Raw genomic sequence first — 21,332 nt, 5'->3', positions numbered from 1 at the left:
CCTCCATCATCTGTATGCTAATCTCAGCCTGAATATTGCCCACAGGTAAGGGCCGAGCTCCCCTGCAGCTCCAGGAACAAAAAGGCACCAGATTATGATCTGAAAAGCAGATGACACTGTTTACTGCAGCGCTTTTGAGGGTCAGCAAGGCTCTAGCAGGACTAGTCATATGCTAAGAGCCTTTGACAGCAGGGACAGCCCTTCCACCCCATTTCCGCAGCCACCAGGTATAATGGGCAGGGTCCAGCTTCACCAGGCTCTCCGAACACTGCAGCATCACCAGGACATGCTGTTGCTTTAGTAAGAACTGATGCAGAGCTGCAAGCCAGGTGTGTACTCAGCATGCAGCTGCTCGAGGCTGGGCTGCTGCCATTTCCAGGTGCATCTGCAGCAGTGCTTTGGGAAAGCAGCAGATAGCAGGTGGTTGTGTTCAACCACCATGGAACAGGTGGGCTGTGCCCACTGAGCACCACCCACACAGACAACACTTACTCTGGGCAGACCCAGGGACTGAGAGCTCAGTGCTAAATTCTATAATCTTGTGGACTCAGTTTCTTGATCCATTCAGCAAGCTCCAACTGCATCTGGCAGGCCACAGGTATTCCCCACACTCCCCACAAACCAAGGCTGGGACACAAGTGAGTGGGGACACTCAGATGCTCACACCGTTGCTCTGTAAGAGGCTCAGTGTAGTAACCATTCCTTTCCCAAATAAAAAGCACCTTTTTGGTACAAATTGGTGCACATCTTCCTTCCACCACATACGCCAGCGTTATCTAAGCAGTCCTGCAGGATGAGCCACACTAACAGGCTCGGTGGAGAGCCCTGACTGTGGAAATGTGTTTCCTTTTAGCAAAATCAACGTCTTTTGTCAAATTTCAAAGTGGAATTAGTCGCTTTCATTCAGGATTTCTGTTTTAATTCAAGCCCACAATTAAACCATATGTGGATTTGAGCCGCACATGCTTATTGGTAGTGGCAGGCCCTGAATGACTGACATTCCTCCCAGCTTAGGAAATGCTTACATTCACCACAGTCCTCTTACAGCCAGGGGAGTTTGATACCAAATCTCACCAGGTCCTGTGATGTAAAGTATACCAGCACTGCGTTTGGGCTAGCCCAGCACAGCCAGTGGTACCTGTCAAGAGCAAGGGGAGGTAGGGTAGGCAGGATCAGCCTAGCAAAAATGCTAGAGGTCACATTTACTGGAAGTTTTTTTTAAAAAAAGCTTTAGAAAAATGAAGTCAGGGTAACAAAGACAAAATCCCTGCTAACACACTGCTTCCTGTGATACACTCCCAACAGAGCAGTCACAGCAGCTGGGCACGGTCAGTTTGGAAACCAGTTATACTTCACCCTCTCCAAAGCATCCTGGAAGAAGTCTGGCCAGGAAGAAATGCAGCCAGCTCTGCTGCCCTGTCTCGCATGAGATCAGGGGCTGCAGGCTTCAGCCATGGTCTCTTTAGGGTCAGTTCTGGGGCTTTTGGAAAGGTGGGATTTGGCGATTTGAGGGAACTTCTGGATGCCCTGTGAAAGCATTTTCCTTGGGTACAACGCAAGGTGATACAGAGCAGCCTCATGGGCGCAGAGGCTCCTGCCAGCTGAAGCTGTTGCCCGTGTCAACAGGAGTAGAGCTAAATTAGTCCTTAAATGAGTTGAACAGTCTGAGGTCCTTACGCAGTAAAGCCAAAAGCAGTTAGGGAAGAGTTCCCAGCAGAAAGTATTATGTTTGGACAGACCAACGGAGCACCAATGTATAGAGCTTCTCTGTGCTGATCAAGCCTCTTCATCACAACACGCAAGCTGTAAGCACGTGCAGGGGCACCCTTTGAAGCAGGGAACACGAACTTGAAAATTAAACTGTTTATGTCCATAGATAACTGAAAGAAAACTGGCAGGATGAATCAGAGGTGGTTTGAAAAATGATTCCAGGACTTGCCATTAACAAGGCGGGCAACATTTTGGTTTCTGAAATGAAAACATAAAACTCCGAAGAAAAAAGAACACTGTAAAAACAATTCAGAGAGCAAAGTAAACACTCCACCCTAAAAGGAAGTCTCTCCCTGCTTTGAATGAGACGCTGCTATGATTTCAGGCCTGAATTTCAAGTCCAGCATCAGATGTCCAAGTCCAACATCTCCTGGACAAAGCCCGAGCAGCATGCACTGAGGTACCTTATTCCAGGCAGTGTCCTCCCTAAAACAAAGATCAGCTCTCTGGGTTGGGCTGGATTTCCTGTGCAGCATATCAAATTTTCCTGTGTATCTTACACCGTGATCTTTTAAACTAGTTATAAACACTTTAAAGTCAGTAAGAACTCCAAATTGAAAACAAAGCCTTAAAAGCCAGCACTAGACTTGAATTTTAATTGTTTTTTTTAAAAAAACTTAAGCCAATATCATACACAATCAACCAGTTTTAGTGTCTGATGCAGAGTGCAATTCTAATTAAAAATGTTCCTTCTACTTATTTCAGTCCCTTTAGGTTCTTCTTTATTTTGTATTAAAGCATTTATGCTAGACATATGATAGATTTCTGTGAGCTCCTATAAGATACCACTGAAGCTTTCTGTATTGATCTTGTTGAACCTTTTCTGGAGGCATTTAACCTTATTTCCACATTTCTGCCTGGCAACGTACCTACCATTGACTTCCACCGATGAGCTCACGCTGGGCCATGCAGCTTGCTGCATATTCCAGCCCTGAATTAACTACACTGAAACAAGAGGTGATGATCAATTTACATCTATAATAATAAACATTTTTCCCCAGAAGTGAACCTAAAGTGATTTCTCTTGGCTAATACTGCAGTAATAACAAGAACACACTTGTAACCATCAAATATAACAAGTTGACAACTCTGCTGATATTTTAGGAGAAGCTTATCTGAATTTCTAGAACAGAACAGAAGCCCAACTTTCTGGAGGTTCAAAAACACTGAAATTGAATGCCCCCCCCCTCCCCCCCATTTGCCAGTTTGGAAGTAGGCAAGATTACTTTTGTCTTGGAGAGTCTTTTCAAAGTTATTCTAATAAAAAATAGGAATAAGAAGCACCTTCACTCCAACAAATCCATTTCCAGAACATTACAACAGTTTGTTGAGACTGCAAAGACGGGACCTGCATTAGCTCTTGTACAAGCAGCACCAAGCTGCTTTCTGAAATGAGCACATTCTCAAACACGAGCCTGATTGCCTTTTTTTTTTTTTTTTAAGAATGTGTGGAGCCAGTTACTAAAAGTATAAAATTCCTCATTGGGCAAAAGACTATCTTAAGCATTTCAAAGACTTGAAGCAGGAAGAGGTGGCTTTTCACTGTGTCAGACTGGTCCACCAGTACGAACTGCATGAATGTAAAGATAAACCACCATTACACCACTTAAATAATATTTATCTGCTGCAGTCCTGTCTACAGCAACAAAGTCATCAATTTTGGGCAGCTTAAAAAGGTACTAAATTATAAAGTGGAAGTGCTTAAATACACATCTTTATCTGCAAGGAATTTGCATGACAGCTTTGCACTTATCAAGAACTGGTGAAGGAGGAATTAGCATGTTTTTATACTCCTGGCATAGAGCAGACTGTGGTCGATGTGACCATTTAAGGCCTGAGCCAGACAAGTTTTTGCCATTTACTGACTGCAGTCAGTGCACCCAGACATTTACGTCTGCTCTTGCAAGATGTATCAGCCCCACTGGACCCGGTTGTTTTGGTGACCTGAACTCCACCAGGAAGTGCCAACACCTTTGATGCAGGGAAAGGTTTAAGTGGTACAGGACTGGCATCATTAGTTCCTCCACAGTGCCCAGCATGAGGCATAGCCAGGGCAAAACAGGGTAAGCATGCTCTGTTTCTATGAGCATCACTAGAAGTACTGGAGCACGCCCAGATCTTCTTTTCTTAACCCAAAACCAACACACACACAGCTCTATGGCAGACAGGTTGCTCTGGCTTTTAAAGCAAGACTTTTAAGGTCTGGTCCCGGGTTTGCACCTCACTTTGTGATCTAGAATTACCTCTTTTCTCTCTCTAAGCCTCAAAGGCTCTTATCTATTCCAAGCTCCTTTGGAGAAGCCAAGGAGAGGGAAGGCAGGACAGAGCTCATGGTTTATTCATATGACCCAGAGGTACAGGGTTCCCCCCACGCTGACTGACAAAGTATCAGTAAGATGCATTAGTGTTGCTTTCCAGTTGTCTGAAAAGCCTGCCACCAGCAAAAAACTCATCTCCTACTTTAGGCAATAAACTTCCCAGGGCAACAAATCCTCCTCACAAGGTGTCTGGTTGCCTGTGATCTTGGCTTTCTGGGGAGTACAGTGAGGAGTAGGAACAGTCCTGAAACTGCTGATTTGTGCCATCACTTCCTACCTCATCCACTACCGCCTCTAACATAAGGACTTCATAATCCAGAAGACAGGGATCCTTTTATTTGATGAACACAATCTCTTTACTTTTTCAATCTGTTCCCATTTTTGTCACTGCTATTAAGCAACCATTTCTTGTCTAGGGGTACTTGAAAGATGCAGCCTGCTGTAAAAGCATCCTAAATAGGCTTTGTTCCCCCAAAGTGAATTGTCACTTACAGCAAGTGCCTTTGCTGCTTCCCAACTATGAAACCCCCCTTGGAGAACGCTGTCCAAAGGGGAAGAAGCCTTTCCACCACCAACAAGCAGAAAACAGCAGATAGCTGGTCAAGGAGACAGATACAGCCTACAGAATATTTAAGGCATTGAGTGTCATCACCTCAGTGGTTCACAAAAGCTATAGGACAGTAGGCCGGTTTGTGAAGCCAGGCTCTCATCTCCCTCTCATGCTTATGTGCTGAATCAGCACTTGGATTTGGTCACAGTATCTTAAATTGGTTTCTTCTGCAGATTTTTTTTCCCCTCCCCAAAGTCTACATTCACTATTTAAACACATACCCAGCTTCAACCCCAAAGGATCTCCTGTCCATACTGGCAGTGCTGATGTTTTTGGGAGTGTTTGTGCCAGTCTCAGCGCTCTCAGCAGGTCCCCAACCCACTCTTGCAGTAAGCCAGCCACCTCCTCTGTATTCCACCCCAGTCATCTTTATCACCACTTAATTCTCCACTGCAGTCTGGAAAGATAGCCTGAAGCCAGCCAAATAAACTGCAACAAACTTCAAAGGTCCACATCAGTATGTCACCTCATCAGGTAGGTACCACAAACTATTTCCAAACGGAGCCATCTACAGCTCTTCTTCTACTGCCAGCTTCTAACAAGGTTCCCAATTTCTAATGAGGTTCCATGAACTGCTCCCAGCATTGTGGTGCACAGCTGCTAATTACACAGAAATTCATGAAGGTCGATCTTGGAGGTACGCATTTAGAACAGGGTTTGCCATTTCGCCCACCCTGCCATTCAAAGTCTCCCTGCATGTGCTGGACACATGCAGAATTCTCAATTGGAGAGAAGTTGACATTTTAATTTCACAGAAAACATTCAAGTCAGTTTCCAGCCCAAATTAGAAAAGTTTCATGTTCCAACAATTAAATTACCATCCCAGGAAAAAGTTTGCTGGAGTCAAAAACCTCATTCCATTTCAATACTATTGAGAAGACTTGTTTGAACACAGTGCTTTACAATTTGACAATGCTGAAAATATAGTCCTGAAAGCACTGTTCTGAAAGGAAATCCTTCTTCTTCATTTGCTTATATGACAGAGCTACACTGATGCCAGCAGCTCACCATAAGAGTTTTGAATTTCTTAAAACACTGCATGCAGACTGTCAGAGGGCTTCCTCCCACATCTGCTCTCAAGAGCCTGCCTCCCCAGCTGTCATCACAAGCCTCTGTCGAGCAAAAGCACCCTGCGAAGAGGAGCCAGCAGACTAGAGGAGACTACCAGTGATCAGCATCTCAGTACTGATGAGAGGGCGCTGCTTACACGGCTGCAAGTGTTCAGCAAAACAGGCTTTATGTTCCTTAAGTGATGCCAGCTTCTCCTCCTCGCCTTTGGCTTCAGCCCCACTTTTAAGTGGCTTCCCCACCATGTAAAGTTTCGCATCAACTACATGGGAAGGAGAAGCTTAAATCCATAAACACACCGTGTACAAAGCCTCCAACCCCAGCATCTACCGGGGATGCTTTGGAATGGGAGTTATCAGTACAACACCTCCACTGAAGCCGCTGATTTTCCACCCTGAGGAGTTCAGCCAGTAGGAACTCTCTCAAAATAGCAGGTAGAAATAAAATTCATTGAGATCTAAAGAGAAGTGTTAACATAACAGGTGGTTGATTTTAACTGAAGACAAGAACAAGCAGAAAAGTGCATTCATATAAACCATTTAGTAAGCCATTAGCACCCTGCACATGAACTAGAGCTCCAATAAATGGTGCTCTCCCAGGTGGAACCAGAGAAAAGGTGAAATGCATTTCCATGAGAGTAAAGACAAAATCCCTGCCCCGGGACAAGTCTAAAACAATTTCCAAAGAAATTGCTGATAAAATGAACAAAGTGAAGGCCTTAACATACACGTGATGAAGATCCTTCCCTGCCTTCACTACCATGCTCTCTGCTGTTTTCAAATGAAAAGGAAAACGTTTGCAGGAGGATGCAATTGTGTTATTCCTTGTACAGTACACTCACAGGTGGGCTTTCCCTACTAACACTTAATTTTTAATATGAGCACTTCACATTTCCTTGCCTCGTGTCAAGCTCCTCCTCCACACCTGATTTTCCTCCCTTTCTGATTAGGGATGAAAACAGTAATAGCAGATACCCCTGTTCTCTTCTACTGTATTTAGAGAGCATGAAATGCTTCCAAGAGGTTGGCTTCAGACACAAGCACCGGAGACATTAATTGCACTGGTAACTTCCCAGTGAATGTAATTTGTTTGTTCAAAAGTAGAAGTTGTATGAAGAACGTAGCCTTGATATTTTACTGGCATAATCAGCAAACAAAAAGAATATGAAAGCAAAGAACCAAAGGGCTGGCCAGGAGAAGGGAAATACATGGTGCTAATAAGAAGGGAATCATCCAAAGAGGTAGAAAATAATCCAAAAAGGTAGAAAAATGAGGAATATTGGCCCACTCTCCAATCTTTTCTGCTGGTGCAGATGTGGTACAAGGGGGCTGGATTTCAAAGCCACTGCATGGGTGTAAAGCCAGAGGCAGCAGCAGGGAGAGGAGACCCTATGGTGATTTGCAGTTGCCCAGTGTCCCAGTTTCCTGCTGGTAGGAAGGTTTTTACAGCTCACCATCACAGCAGGAATCGTGCAAGCTCTAACAGTCTGATACTCCAGCCAGCTACTGCCTGCATTCAGCTGCCTCTCAGTACAGACTGAGGTCTCAGCTAACTAAAAGTTCCTAATGTGTAGTTATATCAACTCGTAATCTCCCCAGATTGTGAGCTGAGCAGTGGTTTAGGTAACAAACCCAATAATCCACCACCACCCTGGCAGCAGGTCAGAGGGTTTATTTCACCACAGAGAACAGCAGGCTGAAGCCCTGAGGCATCAGGGATTGCAGTTGACTTAAAAGGCAAGCATTTGGATTTGTGTGTAATACAAGTTCTGATATTTCAGCTGAAATGGATGAAACCCAACAGGACCATTGGTTTCATGCTTCACCGCTTGAGCTCTTGACCACCAGCCTTGCCAGAAGTCTCCAGGAGCGATCCTACGTCTTTGTGGTAGGACAGGAGGTGCCCGAGGTGGTGTTTTAGGCTGGACTTAGAGCACTTACCCAAAAAGTGATTCATTTATGGGTAAACTTCCCATCAGCTTATGTGACCACAAGCACAAGCAAATATAGCACTAGCAAAGAGTCATTAATTTGGCCAAGGCTTTGCACCACAGATCCTCGTTCGGACACTTTGGGTTGACATCACCCAGCCCATCCCACACAAAACATGCCTGGTAGGCCAACATCCTGCCCTTTCACTGAGAAAAGAGGGATGCACAAGGCTAGGAGCCCCAGAGCAATGAGGAAAGGATATCTTGGCCCTCTTTGCATGCTTTTCTCTCACACTTCAAGGAAAATGGCTCTCTGACTAACTACAAATTTTTGCAAATGCATCAGAAAAAGGCTAAGGAGCAGCCTCACCTTGAATGAGCAGCTGTTACCAGCAAAACCTACTGGAAGTCGGCAGACAAATCCAGGAGCCCTCAACACCAAATCAGTACCCAGCTTTTAGGAACTAGCATACAGATAAGTACACATTTTGTAAGTGTAAGGAACATAACCAGGAGCACCAGATTTTAAGGGCTTCAGGGCAATTGGTAGTACCAGCATCATCCACATTAAGAGCATTGAGGAGTATTGCTTTCCCAGGCCATTATCTCTTTAAGTTTAACATATGCTGTTCCCAAAACAGATTCTTGTTAACAAGAACAGAAATAAAAACTGGTGTTGTAGAAGAATACCTTCCTCTGCGCGGTCCCTGGGGACTAGGAGTATAAGAAGTGGGCAGGTCCATGCAGGGAGGAGAGCGGCTAGGACAGGATTCCCCTACCGCTTAACTGCTTGCAGCTGCTATCCGTGCCACGCTCCACAAACAAGCAGCCTTTGTCTCAGGCTGCTTCTCTCTGCAATGCTCAGCAAAGAGGGAAATATCACTCTGTATAGACCCTCTTACAAAAGCACCTCTAGTATTTTTCTTCAGCAGAAATACTCGCACTTCAAGTCAGAAAACAAGGCTTTTACCATTTTTTTCCCTTAAGACCAAAAATAAACAGCTTTTAAGGAGAATATTGAGACTGAAGTATCAGACAGTAATTGAATAAATTCCAGCTTACCCTCCACCTCCATGTTTTCTTTACAGAAGTTTGTTTCCTTGTCATGAAAGCCACAGAACAGGATTTTAGGACAAAGATCTCTCCTTTATTTCTAAGAGGAAGTTTTCAAAACACTATCTACCTGCCTGAAGTAGACAAAAAAAGCTACTCCATTACACGAGGATGTGCTGTCATTGGGCTTCTCTATTATGAATGGCCTTAGTTTTTTTTCCCACATGAAAATACAGAGCAATTTCAGAACACCTGAATTTCTGCTGCTACCTCTTTTTTAACTCATTTAACATATCAGCACCAAGATCGATTGCCTTCCCTTGAAGGCTCAGCAAACCAGACAGAAAACATATACAAAGAACACCCACAACATGGTAAACGAGAGGTATTACCTGCTGTATGCATTGATGCTGGTCTCTCCTCCTGGTCACAGAGCTGCAGCAAGCCACTTGCTGGTGTTAAATTCATCCACAGCAGAGCACAATGCTGAAACAGAGCACAAAAAAATCATTGTTATCTTTGTGCTTGGTCTTTCATAAGGTTTTCTGGCCAGATTTGCACTTCGGAGGTACTCAAAGCTAGAAGGGGCAAAAGGAGTACAAGAATTTATTCCAGTCGCTTTGAGCAGAAATCACAAGCAGCACTAAAAGCAGCAGCAGCTTGACTACTCCTTATCTTAAACATCCCCCTGCACAAAAAGGAGGATTTAAGGGGTCAGCTAACCCACCCTTAAGCCTTTTTAGCTTTCAAATACAGCAGGGCATAATGGAGCAAAGGTGTCGGCATCTAGAAATTCCTCTCCACATACCCACAGCCCCCCTCTAACAGCAGATCTCTCCTTCAGAAAAGGACAGCCCTGTATTACAAATTCACAGCATTTAGGGTTGGAGCAGCCCCAAGCAGAGGTGACAGCAGAGCAAGAACACTTCTTCCAAGCAACACAAACCAAAACTCACCCCCAAACTTCCCCATGAAATGGCAGGTAGCAGGGACTCTCCCTTATAAAGCACCACCCAAAAAGCTTTTGCTCCAATTACAGGGGCACAAGCAACAAGGACCTGGGGCATATCAGGGAACCCCCTGCAGCCCTCCCTCCCCCCAGTACTACCCCAGTAATAATGGGGTTGCTAACGAGCAGCAGCTTTCTGCTGCAGCTGGCCACAGATGCTGGGCACCTGGCTGATGGCACGGTCCCTAGGTTACTTGATTTTTTCCCATTCCTTCCCAAAACACTGTAAAGTTGAAGTTTAACTTGGTTCAAGTTCTACTTAGTGAATCCTAGAACGATGCATTTCAGAGGAAAGGGGGCAGTTCCTCTGCCATTGCCCTCTCTTTATCCCAGCTCCCTAAACTCTCCACCATGCACTGAGCCCTGCCTGGCTGCTGCACGGGGGGTTGTCAACATAAATCAGACAATGTGAGCTTGGGGAAAACTGGCATCTTCCATCAAAATGCAGTTTTAACCAGAAATTTCCAGCCAGTTTTCCTTTACCCTGGAGTTTCTACAATTAAATGATCATAAGAGGGAAGGGCTTTCAGTTTCAAATCATGTTCCTCGTCCAATTCAACAAGTGTGTTTACCAAACCATCCTATTTATTTTTAATCCAAATTATTTATTTACTCCTTATCCAGACCTTTGGAAACATATGTGCTTTTCCTCTCTCTATCTCAACCCCTTTTTAATCTGATTTTAATTACTGCTAGGTTACAGGAACCATGTGGCTAACTGAACTGTAATTTCTGAGCTGGCATCCCCCATGTATGAAAGAAAACAGCCATACAGCCAGCTTTTTCACACTCCCATGAAGAAAAGCAGGAAAAGACAAATCCACCAGGAAAAGTCACGACAAAATTTTCCAGCGTCAGTGGATTCTGGAAACTGTAGAGGGTTTTTTGCTTTCAATCTCCAGACCAAAATGATGCTTACAGCCAGAGCTTGCTGTAAGAATAGTCAAGTGAAGGCTGCACACTGCGTCCATCCCTTGCCTGCACACGTGGAAGGACACTGAAAAAAAAATGTATCCCCAGCTCTGCACCAATGATTGTTTCCAGTAGAATGTAGAAAAGTAGGAAATCCTGACCAGCGAGAGAATTAAAGGCAGAGCCTCACCTGGTGCAACATGACACGGTGCAAATCCTCAATTACACAACGCTGACTTACAAAAGCTGGTGCTCTGTGTTTAAGTGGGTGCACGGAGAAGTTTTCTAAGTCACCTCTGTCCTGACAGCCAGCAAGAACCCGCACACTCCTGGCCCCCCAGCCCCTCTGGTTTTGGTTGTGGGGTACGTTGAAGTTTATCTTGGAAATGGGTAATTACTCTCAGTTATAATTAAAGCATCATAGGCCCTCCTCAAAGGGACACTCTGGAGCCCCACTCGTCACTTCTCTTAGAAGTCCTCAGGAGCAAAACAAATGTCTACAAAAAAAGCAGACGTTACCAATTCTTGTCATTTTTAATGAGTTTTTCAACATTTTCTTTTCCTTAACACCTCAGCAGCTAACATTTCCAGGTTCACTTGCAATGCTTGGGAATTTCCTGCCCCTGCTGTTCAAATATCACTCCTGTTGTTAAATTCCTGCTCCTCTTGTTAAGGTACATCATAAAACTTGAGTCTAATGTAACATCTTTAAAGACATCACCTAAAAGCACCTGGCAGGGGGGGAAGAAAAGGATTTATTGTGTTCAAAAACCTCATGATAGCTGAGAGGCACAACTCTCTGACATCCTTTAGAGCCTATTTCCTTTCTAATTTTCTCTTTATGGGCCTTGCTTAAATTTTCAGGATGAACAAAAGAGAGAGATTTGGGTAGGAAACACTTGTGGGAAACTCCCAGGCCACGTTTTATCCCTCTGAAATGTGAAAAGCTTGGGTTTGTATCTATGTTGAAAAGGGGAATAAAGCATGGAAGGAGAGAAAAAGGCCTGCTGTTACTTCGGACTCTTGTCTCCCTCAAAAGCCAAACCATCCAGATCCCAGGATTTCTCAACAGAAATAACAGACTCAGCTGCTCATTTTTCAGGACTCGGCCATAAGGAAGTGAGTAGCAGGACCAGGATTTCTTCTGGCATGGAAATGATCTAGAACAGAGCGACATAAAGCATGAAAAAACAGGCTTCTTAACAGCAGACTGCTCTGGCAGCAGTTGATGACTTTCTCTTTGATGACTGGATAGCTTGCAAACCTTAAAAAGGTCTTCCGTGATGAGCCAGAAATGTCACATTAAATCAGGAGACAGACGGAAGATTCGTAGCATCAGAGACTCGCAGGCCAGTATGGGTAGGAGGGGACTTCTGGAGGTCATCTGGCACAACCTGCCCCCCTTCCGGCAAGGGCCAGCTTTGATCACGCTGTTCAAAGCCTTGTCGAGGCGAGTTTTGAATCTCTCTGAAGCCTCTTGTGCTATTTCAAAAAGCACAAAGAGACCTCCGAGATAACGTAGGCAGTCAGCAGAGTAAGTCATTTGACGGGAAGATACAGGGAAATGAAGTGTATGTATGGAGGCATATTTTATTCTATCAATCCTACCCGGTGTAATGGTCATGAAATTGTTTCCTACGAGTTCATAGATTCACGGAGTTCCTGTGGCACGTCACCTCTGGGCCTCCAAGCCTTTATAATCTGAGAATCTCCAAAGACCTCTGCTGTGCCGTCAACACCCTTAATTTTACCATTCATCTCAATTTATTTGGCATTTTCCTTAACAGCTCAGCTCCTGAAGACACAGCGCTGTAGAACAATGTGGACTTTCATGGTTAAAATAAAACCCTGCTAGACTGTAGAGTAAAGCAGAGAACAGAGAACCTTACAAATTCAAAGGCCACAAGTCAAAAGCACCCCCAATTAATTTTCCTGGTTCAGCACGCAGTGAAAGCTGGTTTGCTACCGAGCCACATCGGATGTGTGGATTCTCAATCATTTCCCCATTAGCGAAGCTTTCCTAACGTCTCTCCTGGGTGCATTCAGACCCACTCACTCCTGAACTCACACTTCAGGCTTTCCTTTCAGCCACAAGATCTCTCTCTCCTACTCAACAATTTATTGCCAAGACGCTTGCGGGAACATAATGATCCTTGATGTTTCTGCCCTGCCGGTGGAGTTGGTTGACATTAGTCAGTGGGTTCAGAAGTTGAGGGGAGGGAAGCATGATCATGCAAGGAAACAAAGCTCAGGCAACACAGCTAAAAGGATCTCACCATTTGTAAACCATGCTCATCGTTTTCGGGGACCTGACTTCTCTTTCGATGTCTATCCTTTCAAGGTAGCAAGGCTCAAAGCAAGGCTAAAGCAGAGGGCAGAATTTATCACAGAGAGCACCAGACATGAAATGTACTATGGTTTAGCATTATGGCATGTCTATATAGACATAATAATATCACATTCTACCCTAGGAAGTGTGAGGCATGGAAAACAGCTGCTGAGAGCATGCCCACTTATTGAATATATTATGTACAGACATACTATAGAGGCAGACCTTTCCGTGTACTACTGAATTAAAAAATAAACATTACGAAGATTTATCCATTGGTTTCCTGTTGCTAAAGAGATGCTTGTGACTAGCTTTCCAAGCAAGCAGCATTTCATAAGCAGCTATCTAATTCTTGCTGGTGTTCCATGTTTTAAAACAATACCTTTTTCGGCCCACTGGGCTCACCACCTATTTGTCTCAACAAATACTCTCTGCTTTTTCCTTTCTGCTACTGCTACTGCCCTTTGTGTCTGAATGATGTCTCACTATGAAGAATGATTTGGCCAGTCTTCTCTCTGTTCACCATACTCTTTTTCTAAGACCCCACTTGCTTCTATTGACCACCAGCTAACTAATTAAGCTCTCTGCTTAATGTCCTGTGGTTGGCAAGTAAGATACTATTACCTGGTTGTTTGTTGTGTTTTTTTTTTTTCCTTCCAGCAATTCTTTGTGGATGGAAAGTGTTTAGCATTTGTCCTTCTCTTGGCCATGCCTCCTGAAATTATTTCTGTCTTGTAACAAACTCCCAAATCCCTGCCCTCAGAAACTTGTGAGGATCCCAAATCCACGAACAGAACAATCTCTTGCTGCAAGAAATAAGAGTAAATCTCCAATCTCCCCTATTTTCAGACGCATTGACTGGTTTTATACTCTTAAATATTCACCCAGCATTTAATCCAATTAAGAGTCACTCCCTGGATTTTAAAGAACTCCAATGTTCTCATCTCATCCTACTGCTCTGATCTCATCCTAACTTCATCCCCCAGAGACTCATCTGATTGCTTGTATTTGTACTTCTGCTCTGCCTATTTCATACCACTGGAGGATTGTTATTTCATATGTGTGGGTCCATCTCTTTGGGATTATCTCCTCTGTTATTGACTCACTTCCTCTACAATAAACTCTTTTTTTTATATAAATTAGTCTTTGTACAAACTGATGGTAAAGCATTTTACAACATGTTATTAAAAAGATCCATAGGGGGGAAAAATATATGGCTATTTCTGAATGAGCTTTGAGCTCTTCAGCAAGGGCTCCACTTAGGAATCATGTTAAAGAAACCACCTAACTTCATACAGCCAATTTTAGAGGACCTTTGGTGTTGAAGACTAGATGAATGGATTCCAGCCTTGGAATAGTGAGTAGGCTGTGTAAATGGCTTCTGAACTGCTAAATTACATGGCATTGTTTTTACTGAATGATTAAAACACTCCAACACCCACAAAAACTTCCAAAACAGCCAAGCAAATACTTTCAGAGCGTGCCACACTTTTTCCTTTCCATATTTGAGACACGCTCTTTTCCATAAATATATTGTTGTAAAAAAATGATCGGACAGATGTTTGCAGAAAACAAAGAAGAGGGATCATAAAACCCGTCAAAGCAAAATCAGCTCTGCTTTGAACTGGAGAAATGGTTTGTGGATCCCTTTAGAAAATAAACAGAGATTCATCCATCTTTATCAGAGAGTCACAACGCATGTTTGCTGCACGCTGTCTTCTGAGCGGAGTGAAGACAGGTGTAATAACCATGCAACACTGAGCTGTCACCTGGAGAAGGAAGAGTACAGAGAAAAGAATAATAGTAGAACAGAAAGGCCAGAAATCCTTCTAAAAGCAAAGGGCATCAGTAAAGGTTAAAAAAAATGTTCCATTAAACATACCTGCTCTGAAATCGGAGACAGCAGTGTTAGCTTTTATCTTATGCTAGCACCACAATGCCTAAAATGATGATCAAGAACTCCAAGGCATGACGTTTTGTAAAACAAACTATAAGAAAGTCCTTGCTTTAACATAGTTACTGCTTCAGCACGAAAGGCAAGAGGCACAGAAGAGAAGATGAAGGCACCAAAGAGTTCTTGAGAGGGAATCGGAGCAGCACAGCAATTCCCCTGACACCAGCTAAGTGGTCAGTCCAGCAGCTCCTTAGTCTTTTATTTCCTTGGGGAAGAATCTCTCTGTCATGTAAGAACTATTTGTAATTCAAAGCTATTTTACCTAAGAAGGAAGAAGTGCTATTTTGTAAACCCATCAGCCCAGTCTCTCACCAGTGATACTTTCTTATCAATAAGAGGTAGCAGGAAAGAGGCAAGGAGTGGAGATCGCCTTGCACAGGAGTGGCCAGATTCCTGTGGTCAAAGCGATTGAGGTCATCCAAAAGGATCAGGTCCAAGAATCAGGACAAGATGGCCAGCTGAACTAACCTGAGATGGAATCAGTGCCACAACAAAATGGCCTTGGCCATGCCACAGCTCATTTGTTCTCGGCTATTTTTCCTATTTTTCATCACCATTTACAACCCAACATCAGGGCAGGGCTCTTTATACCTTCACGGTACTGGAAACATTTGGCATTCATGCAGCATACAAAGCAGGGCTATGGAAGAGAGTGAGGACGTTTTGGGAAAACTAAATCAAACTTCAGGTCACTCCAGGACACTATACGTGCCTCAGCATAGGATACACAAACGTCCCTCTTCCCACAACACCAACCAGAGGATATAAATAACCAGCTGTCGCAGCACTGCGTCATGCTGTTGTGATATGTCTTGGGCAACCAGAAACATAAAGGAACCTTTCAAAGCTGCGATGCCAGCTTTCACCTGGGCTAGCCTGGGGGGTGAACAAAGATCACTTCAGAGAAGGGAGATCCTGGCTGAAAACAGGAAAAAGGAATCCACAGCATGTCCCTCATCTCCATTGACTCCAGCTGGTGCCCACTGGAATAGCTCTGTGCAAGCAACCTCACACCAGCCGAACATCCTGACACTAAATACCTGACTTCGAAGAAAAAGAATTGAAGGGAGCTTTGGTGTTCACATGTCTAGCACGAAAAAGATCCTTCTTTGTACCTGTACACAGCAACAATCTCCCATTATAACAACTAGGGCCAATGCTGAGTTGTGTCAACAGATGACTCAGAAGAGGAGGAGGAGAAGATGGAAAAAAAGGCCAAAGAAAGGCAAGAGTGCTGGAAGAAAAGCAAACAAAAACCAGCAGTCAAAGCAGCTGTGTTCTGGGGGGAGAGTGAGGAACTCGGAAATATGTTGAATTAAGGGGAAACTCACCTTTCATACTTCCTAATAGTTAAAACAAGCCCGTCTCACATTCTCAGAGGGGGCAGGGGAATGAAAGACATGCTTTGGGATAATTAAGCAAACATGGGATGATTAAGAAGGTAAAGCTGCTCTCCCTCCGATCCAAACCGCCGTCACCGCCGCCCCAGCTCAGAGCACATTCCATACTTATTTTTCAAATCAGCCCACTCCTGATCTGCCGGCTGCTTCCCGGAGCCTGGGATGGAGCAGGTTTTGCAAGAGAGTGGGACATGAGTCCAACCATGCATGACGTGCAACGGGAGCTGATGTACCCCTGGCAGGCATTTACGACAAAGCCTTTGAAGGGAAGCAGCCCTGTCCTGCATGTTACGACTTGTATTTGACACGGCAGGCATGGAATCACGGAGAACCTGATGTTTCTGCTTCTCCAAAGATCCTGAAATAGAGGAAAGAGGTGTTTGCTTTCAGCTTGCAGCCTCCCCAAGACTGTAGCACCGTAAAAGCAATTAACAGACGTCAGGGACAAACCTGTGCAGAAAGGTGAAGGTAGCCCTAACTCATCTGAATTTCTTACCTATCAGTGAGCTTTAGCAGAGAGCTGTGTTTGGGCTAATAAACAAGCAATCTGTCTTTCAGATCAGGGCAGACGTGCACCCGAGTCACTTCAGAAGTCCTGCAATTCAAGCATCCCAAATTAAAGAGGGATATTACCTTTCAAGCAATCTGACCCATGTTCCACTATCATACTAACTGTTACAAGTAATTTTTTGTTTAAGTTTTGAAATAAAACTTTAAAAAAATGGAATTTTATGCCACTTTGAGAGATATTTGATATTAGCAATATGCTGGATATGACTGTCTATCCATCTCGTGGACATTTTGCTGACATTTCCAGTGCTTTGACTTTGAGAATACGGGATGGAGAGCGTGTTGATGGGAGGGAATCCTCCCGCTTCTCACGGGAGGCATCAGTCCAAACCCTTGACTGTATCTCATCGTTAAAAACCCCACCTCACTTGCCACAAGAGTGGGAGTGATAGCCCACAGCCCTGGCTCAGTTACAAATGGGATTTTGCCTACTTGTAAGTGCCCTTGTGGTTTCCACCAGGAAAGTTGCTGTTTCCCTCTTGTTCTCGTAAACGCTGTTCTGCGTGGATGTTGTGCAGATACGCTGCTGCGCTCCTCCAGTCATGGCTACTTTCTTCTGAGTAATTATCCTCGAAGAAGTATTTCCACTGAATAATTATTCTAGTGAATAATTAAAAGCAGTTATAGGATGGAGCTGCCTGATCAAAGTATCTTGCGGAGTACATCTCCCTTCCCAACTGTGCAACAGCTGCAATAGCTGCACCCTTGGCCTCTCCCCCGAACCCTTCATTTCAAGCCAGCTTCAGAGCTGCCTATGGTAAAAAACAAAGCTTTGTAGCAGACAGCTCATGAATAGCTAGGTCCTCGGTGCAAGCCTTGCTGAAGATTTCCACCCCCGCTGCGTCAGGAAGAGTGGCTCCTCTGGAATCAATTAAATCACGCCGATGCACACCAGCTAACGAGCTGGCCAGGTTATTCCCAGTCCCCCCCAGTGCTGCGGCAGGAGGAGTTTGTGCCCACACAACTGTTCTCCATCGCCCTCGACGCAAAGTCTCTCTGTTTTGCCCTGCTTCATCCACACAACGGGCTGGCTGCTGTAATGTCGGGGTATTTGCATTACTAGGAAGGGTCTTGGGTGTGAAAGGAAATTTTCATTTCCTCTTTAGCTGAGCATTTTACAATATGTGTTTTAATAAAGCGGAGAGAGTCAAATTATTTACTTGTAAATGCCAATACGCAAGAGAATTAATTAGGGCAACAGCAGCCTGGCTGTAGAGCCTCTCTTGAGGGGGTTCACGTGCTCAAGCCAAAGCAAGAATTCCCTGAATGAATGTCTTCTAAAATTGCAAGCCAATACATCTAATCTCTATGCAGAAATTGCTGCTTTTGAAATCAGACTCATCTTGATACATCAAGGGCCCAGTTTATCTCTGTTCCTACAGCGTCATCCATCAGCCTGGAGGGCAGTAAGGATCCTGGTATCAGGTAGATGTGACTGTCAGTGTGCCCAAAGTGTTTTGTAACCTGGAGTAGATTACACACCATCCTTTTATAGCTCCCAGTATGAAGAAGCCTGAAAGGGTATTAGGCAAAATGGCATAATAGTCCTGCTAATCTGTTCCTCCAAAGACTGGGTTTATGCCAGGAAGGAAAGGTTTAATCAAAAAAAAAAAAAAAAATAAGAAAACACATAAAGGACAACTCGCTGCTATAACTTAAACCCAATAAATACTCTAGGTGTTTAATTGTGCATCATTTATCATTTTACATGCTGTAATTCCTCCACTGACACCCCTGTGCAACTCAAAATGCTGTCAGTCACCTTAAGCGTTAGCAAATCCTTCAGGCAGCTGTAGGAGTGAGACACGCTCACTTTATCTCTCAGAGCTCAGCCTAACCTCTGGCACATCCTCCAGAATTGAATGTAAGGATACAGAGCTCAGAGGGAGCGGGGGATGATGCGATAGGCATGATGAGTGTGGCTCCAGAGAAAGGAGCAAGAGGGATCTCGTGCCCAAAGGTGGCTGGGGTGAGTCAGAGGACAGACTATTTGTCCCCACAGGCATCCTGGCAGCACGGATGCTCAAGAAGAACCTGTGGGGTGGGGTTCCTAGAGGCTGAGAGTGCTTGTCAGAAATAGAACTGCCACAAAACCTGTGATTTCTGTCCCACCAGGGAAGGCAACAACTGAGCAACGAGCCAGCAGCTTCATGCAAACCCTCCCTGGTCAGCTTTCCTACCGAAGGCAGGGCTGAGTGCATCCCTTGTGGCATTCTCCTACCAGTGTGTGCATCCATCTTGGCAATAGCTTGATTTTTGCTGATGTTAATTCCTTGCGAAGTCATTAGAAGGAATCACAGTGTTATTGGTGGCTGCGGGTACTGGGGAAATCCAGTGTCTGCGCTGGAGAACACTGGTGGAAGTTACTGCAAGAGAAAGAAGCCATCCCACCGAGTACCTACCAAACAATCCCTCGCTTTTCATGGCTGCAATACAGAGAGGACGATCAAACCAGTGGATCTATGTCTAAAAGCCTGCTGATGGAAGAACAGCAGCCCTCGGCATACTGACGGGAATGCAGAAACAGACACAACTGCTTAGGGATACAGAGCGAAGGGAATAAAACCTCCTTGTCATTGACGCAACAATTGCCTTCTCTACCTGCCCGCTGGCAACAGATTTTTCCGTGAGACTGCTGCTGGAGGGTCTGCCAGCAACATGGGGCTGTGAAGCTCTTCCAACATGATTCACTGCAGCTTGTTTTCAAAACAGACGCATATACACAAACCCGTGTGCATGAGGCACATAAAGGGCAGCGCGCGTTAGGAGCAGCATCGCTGCGTTTACACAACGCCGCCAGAAAGAAAGGAATTCTTGTTGACCGTTGTTTTGTCTGTTGCTCTGCACATAAACTTTACATATTTCTGGGGATGTTACAGCCACAGCAAGTAAGCAGAATGCATGGAAAAAGAGGAGCATTTGCCATGTGATCTAGTTTCCACTTTTCTCTTGCTGCTGCACGTTATTAGCACGTTCAACATAAATGCTAGCACTCATTTATAAAGACTGTGAATAAGTTATTTCCTTGATCTCTTCTGAAATTTCAGAGAAGGAAGAGATAAGGTAGGATAAGGATTGCTTTAAATAAGATTTTGTTTGGAATTCCTTCAGTCCTGAATGCTCTTCTTTCAGGGACCGATTTTAGGCTAAAAATTCGAATTATTCCAATTAAAACATGGTTCCCTAGTAAAAATGTCAAGAATAAAAAGGCCATTTTGTGTCCAAAAGTCACCCAAGCTTCCAAGAATTTCAAGGGCGGTGTCAGAATCCACAATGACCTTGACATCAGGTCTGAAATCTGACAGAGATGAGCGAAGATTGCCCAAGGGCAAGGGAAGAGTATGTGGTTTGGCAGCAGAAGTCTAGCAAGGAACTAAGCAGTATAGAAATCTTTAGATTAAAAATATAGATATTTAAAAAATCAGTTCCTGCTGCAAAAAATGTCGAGTCTCATCTGGGGCTGTATTAATGGGAAGAGCAGTATTACATTGTAGACAACACCCAGAGGACAATTCCCATGTGATACCACTGCTCTTATTCTGGTGCTCCAGTGTTTCAGCATGGTTGCTGGAGACTGGAAAGAGCCTAAAAGGGAGCAGTAAAAACAGCTGTAAAAGGTGATCAGACATGAAATGTGAACAGACTGAAGAAACTGGATTTTACCAGGAAAAAAAAAAAAGAAAGAAAGAAAGAGAGTTGAGAGAGAGAGAGAGAGAGAGAGAGAGAGAGAGAGAGAGAGGAAGAAAGAAAGGAAGGAAGGAAGGAAGGAAGGAAGGAAGGAAGGAAGGAAGGAAGGAAGGAAGGAAGGAAGGAAGGAAGGAAGGAAGGAAGGAAGGAAGAAAAAGAAAGAGTTGAGAGAGAGAGAGAGAAAGAAAAAGAAAAGAAAGAGAGAAAGAGAGAAAGAGAGAGAGAGAAAGAGAGAAAGAGAGAGAGAGAGAAAGAAAGAAAGAAAGAAAGAAAGAAAGAAAGAAAGGGAAAGAAAGAAAGAAAGGGAAAGAAAAGAAAGAAAGAAAGAAAGAAAGAAAGAAAGAAAGAAAGAAAGAAAGAAAGAAAGAAGAAAGAGAAAGAAAGAAAGAAAGAAAGAAAGAAAGAAAGAAAGAAAGAAAGAAAGAAAGAAAGAAAGAAAGGGAAAGAAAGAAAGAAAGAAAGAAAGAAGGAAAGAAAGAAAGAAAGAAAGAAAGAAAGAAAGAAAGAAAGGAAGGAAGGAAGGAAGGAAGGAAGGAAGGAAGGAAGGAAGGAAGGAAGGAAGGAAGGAAGGAAGGAAGGAAGGAAGGAAGGAAGGAAGGAAGGAAGGAAGGAAGGAGAAAAAGAGGCACCATGCTAGAGCCCCAAAGCGTGTACACAGCCGTGTGTAAGAAAAACCAAGATCAGTCGTTCTCCAAGGCTGCAGGGGAACATCAACAGGGAAT

General features: G+C 44.1%; 1 long non-coding RNA gene across 1 annotated transcript in view; it reads right to left on the bottom strand.

The window, feature by feature from the left end:
- Positions 1-14,872, bottom strand: part of LOC308198003 — a 120,157-nt gene extending 105,285 nt beyond the window's left edge. Inside the window, exons 1-3 of the long non-coding RNA XR_013953524.1 lie at positions 9,706-14,872; positions 9,142-9,235; positions 8,067-8,160 (exon numbers count right to left, since the gene is read on the bottom strand). This is a non-coding gene — a long non-coding RNA (uncharacterized lncRNA). The remainder of the gene's footprint in view (positions 1-8,066; positions 8,161-9,141; positions 9,236-9,705) is intronic.
- Positions 14,873-21,332: the final 6,460 nt, after the last annotated feature.

The sequence above is a fragment of the Anser brachyrhynchus genome (assembly GCF_964034855.1).
Source record: "Anser brachyrhynchus genome assembly, chromosome: 7".
NCBI classification, from domain to species: domain Eukaryota; kingdom Metazoa; phylum Chordata; class Aves; order Anseriformes; family Anatidae; genus Anser; species Anser brachyrhynchus.
The sequence above is the reverse complement of the archived record's forward strand: the minus strand, read 5'-3'. Positions and strand labels throughout refer to the sequence as shown.